This window comes from Humulus lupulus, chromosome 1 (genome assembly GCF_963169125.1).
Source record: "Humulus lupulus chromosome 1, drHumLupu1.1, whole genome shotgun sequence".
Lineage (NCBI taxonomy): Eukaryota > Viridiplantae > Streptophyta > Magnoliopsida > Rosales > Cannabaceae > Humulus > Humulus lupulus.
Window position 1 is genome coordinate 46,186,744 of NC_084793.1, and position 4,796 is coordinate 46,191,539.

Below are 4,796 nucleotides of genomic sequence, written 5' to 3' on the forward strand. Positions count from 1 at the left end.
GCTTCATCTTTTTTCTTTTTTTTTTTTTTTTGGGAGATTTCAATTTGCTCTTTGAGTATTTATAATTTGTAACGGATTATTTCAATCAATCCTTATATAGAAATTATTATTATCTTTTAAAAAAATATTTTAATACTAATAGTTGAGAATAACCCCCTTGAAACTAACAAAACGAAAAAGAAAATAAGTTTTTAAAATTAGAGGAAAACATTTTTTTAATTATATTTGTGGAAAAAAATCCACAAAAAATTAGTATTATTTAAAGTTAAATATCACATATTATCCATACTAATACCCACTAATTAATATATGCTCACATAACCATCTATCCCAAAATATGTCATTTTGTAATTATTAGATCAAATTGTCCCTCCCATTAACATCCTCCCCTCTCTCTCTAAAACTATAGTCTCTCAAAACTCTTAATGATAATTAGTACTTTGATTAGCATGTCGGGAGGGCACGTAATTATCTAAATTATATTATTAAATGATTTAGTATGCATGATAATGAGTATTAAATGTGTTTAAAGACCCGTTTTTGTTAGAAATTGGCATGTTCGTAATTTTGACCCGTTGATGGTATATTTGTAATTTTATGTATTATGTGCTTGAGACTACATTATTATCTAGATATATGTGATATTCAGCATGAGTGAATCATTTCGAGCGGTTTTAGCATAAAGTCACAACAGGGATAAATACTCGGTTCAGGTCGAACTAAGGGTTATTTTGGGAATTTCTAGTATTTAGAGTGCATTGGTAAAATGGAATTAATTAGTGGAATAACCATATTTGATGGATTAGTTGATAAATTTAGAGATTAGTGGTGTAATTAGACTTTTAGGCAAAAGACCAAAATGCCATTAGGGTTAGTTTTGAGGTTAAGATAGTGTGAGGGCAAAATGGTCTTTTGGCCATGGATTTAGATAAAATTTGGCTAAGTATTGGAACTCAGCTGATATACACCTACAAACACTCACCTCACCTTCTAGTTTCCTCTCTTTCCTTATTCCCATAGCTCATCCAATTGAAGAGGCCATTCTTAGATTTTTTGTAAGGATTTCTAGTGGAAGTTTAGGTTTAATTAAGCATAGGAACTGCCAAAGTCATCATAAAAAAACTTGGATTTCGAATTTTACAACCGAGGTATGAATTTCTTAGGCTCTTTTTAATGTTCTTCACTTGTTCTTGAGGAAGATTGGGTTTTATTTTCAATTTCAAAAATTGGTACTTCTAGGGTGTGTGGGTGTAGTTGGTGATGTTAGAAATTACTTAAACTGTTGAATTGAAGCTCGAATTTGGTTTGGAAGCATGAATTGTTGTTTGATTTTTCAGATTTTGGGTAATAGTTAGAACTCAAGTAGCAATTTATGATCTTGATGTGTTTTAGGCTTGTTTGATGACATTTTGATGTTATAGGTGGGTTGTATGGATGATTTGAGGCCAAAATTTGGTGTTAAATCTGTTGGAAACAAGTTTGGGTCGAAATTGGGTTGAGTTGTAGAGCTAGGAAAATCGCAGAAAAATGCAGAACTTGCTCTCTGACTTGAGTCGGTTGACTGGCCTAGGGCACCCGGTCGACCAACCTACGGTTTGAGGTCGGCTAGGGTTTTTAGCGACCCGGTCGACCAGCCAATGCTGGCAACTTGGTTTCGAGTTGATTTTCAATGGGTTTTGATGGGTAACCTTGGAGGATCATTAGCTAAGGTCCCTAAGACATTGTTGGACATGTTTAACGAGTATTTGGAACCTAGTAAGGTTTATAGAAAAGTTTTGATGGGTTATGGTTTATGAGAAACTAAACCTACGATATATTGTTGTGACTAGGGTTTCTGTGAGGCTCATGAGAGGATTGCACTCGAGGTCGTCCTGAGTCTCACACTAAAACTATGGTAAGAAAACTGGCATATGCACCTAGAGTTGGGCATTGAACCTGATATTTGAACGCGGTAATAACCGCATCTTTAATTTGTTTAGGGTTGTGTACCCTTGTTTGTATTTGTATCTGTTGCGTCTGATTGCTTTATATTTATATGTGGTTTATTGGCATGGGCCATATTTAGCAATAATCATGTGGAATGCAGGCTGTGATGGCGAGGCCACCAAAAGTGTGTTGTACCCACTCGCTCAGGACAGGGCGTGTAAATGATTTATATGTTAAAATGAATTGTTTATTATCTATGAAGCATGTTGTTTGTTGTTTATGTTTAATTGGGTATTTGTTATGCCATGTTCATTTTTTTTGTTGGGCCTTGACTCACGGGTGCTTTATGGAATAGGTAAGGGCAAGGGGAAAGTCGATCAGCCATGAGTTGAAGAGCTCCAGAGCGACGTGTACATGTTTGGCCTGCTCAGTCGTCGCGATCGGGATATTTTTGAGGGACTTATAGTATAAGTCTATTTTATTGCTTAGGCCGACTATTTTGAACTCTTTTTGGGATCCCTTATGAACATTTACTGTTTTAAATGAAAAGTTTATACCTTTGACCAAAATTTTAGTACCCAAACAATATTTAATTTTTAATTACACTTTTGAGTCCAAATATCTCGCTTAATGAGTTAAGCATTATTTTAACACACACAGTGTAACGGTCCTAGATTAGTAGGGCGTTACAAAAACTATCTTTCAAACTCTCTCCACCCCTCTCTCATTCTCTTCCAAGATGGCACCACCACAACCACTTCTTTAGCGTCCCAAAACTCCTAATAAGGTTTAATACAATGGTTAGCAGGCTGGGGAGACACATGGGATAATTATGTGTGAATTATAGGAGTTATATTATTATATGACTGTTTATGCATGACTATGTGTATTAAATGTGTTTAAAGACTCGCTTTTATTAAAGAGGGGTATTTCGTAATTTTAACCCATTTAGGGTATATTAGTGATTTTAGCTACTATGTGCTTGAAACCACATTATTATGTGGATATATTTGCATTATTCGCCGTAAGTGGGTCCTTTAGAGCGTTTTAGCGAAAAAGTCACAACGGGGTAAAAGCCCAGCTCGGGTCAAGCCAAGGGGTATTTTGCGAATTTTAATATTTAGGAATTTATTGGTGATGAAATAAATTGGTGAAATATCTGTGTTTGAGGGATTTGTGGATTAATTAGGAAATTTGAGGTGTAATTAGAGTTTTAAGTATAAAGACCAAAATGCCCTTGGGGTTAATTAAGATGCTAATTAGAGGTAGGGGCAAAAGGGTCTTTTGACCCTAAAATTAGAAAAAAAAATTGGCGAAGTGTTGAAGCCTAGTCTCCATTCACGTTTAAGACTCCTCCTCCACTTCTAAGTCCTTCTAGTTGTCTTTCCTTCATCTCAACCAAGAACCAAGGGCTAACTTTGGAGATTTTTGAAGAATTTCTAGGAAGGATTAAGGTGTTTTGAAGGGATAAGAGTTGCTGGAGTCTCCATAATCAGCTGGGAATTTCGAATTTCATCGGAGAGGTAAGCCTTATTTGATGTTCTTCCCTTGTTCTTCATTGTTTTGAGGAAATTTGGTGGTTTAAATTTATTATTTTGTTTTTCCAAATTCATGGTGTTAGGGTGTATGGGGGAGTATGTTGAGGATAAAATCATGTTTTATGATTGAGTTATGCTGAGAGCTTGAAATTTAAAACCAAAAATCTATTCATGTTTGGTATTTAAGGGAAATTGGGAAATTTAGCCCTAATTCTTGAATGTTTGAGTTAGGGCTTGCAATTTTGTGGTTTAATCATTTATATTTTATGCATATTAGCTTGTATACATGTTTTGCTGCACTAAGTTTGGCTGAAAACAGGTTTGAGTTGAGTTTTGGTTGAGTTCGAGTTCTGAAAAATCACAGAGAAATGCTCTCTGGCTTGCGTCGGTTGACCGACCTTGGGCACCCAATCGACTAGGCTTGGCCATTTTGGCCAAGCGATCAATCGACCTGTGTCAGGCAGTCGATCGACCCTTGTTGGTAACCATATTCTTGAGGTATTTTCAAGTGATTTCAATGGGTAACCTTAGGGGATTAAAAGTTGAGGTTCCTAAAACAATATGGGGCATGTTTAAGGGGTATTTGGGGCCTAGTAAAGTTCATAGAAAATTGTGATGGGTTTTAGTTCAAGAGAAACTAAACCTACACTTTATTGTTGTGACTAGGGATTCTGAGAGGCTCGTGAGAAGATCGCACTCGAGGTCGTCCTAATTCCTTGCATTGGACTGAGGTAAGAAAACTGGCACATGCACCTTGTGTTGGGCATTGGTCCTGTTATCTGAACACAGTTATAACTGTGCTTTGTACATGGTTAGAGTTGTGTGTCTTTCCTATTATTACTATTGCATATGATTGCTTTGTGATTATCTATGTTTGATCGACATAGGCCATATTCGACAATACATGCAGAATGTAGGTCATAATGGCGCGAGACCACTGTGGAGTGTTGTATACACTCCCTCGGGATATGGTCGTATGCTTAGTGTCGGAAGAAGCACTTTGCTCGGCACTGGCCATGTACTCTGTTTTTATGAACTAAAATGAGTTGTTTATTACTTGTGGAAACATATTGTTAGCTATTCATGTTTAATCGGTTAATTATAATGTCATGATGATTTTCTTATTGGGATTTGGCTCACGGGTGCTCTATGGTACAGGTAAGGGTAAAGGGTGCTGAAATTAAATATGATAAATCAGGATACGCATCAGAATGGATATTTTAAAAAATTTATAAATATCAGCCAAGATCATACATATATAGATATATTAAATCAAACAGACATAGATTATATATTACCTCTTGTAGCCTATAAAGAGTCTACGAATCTTTT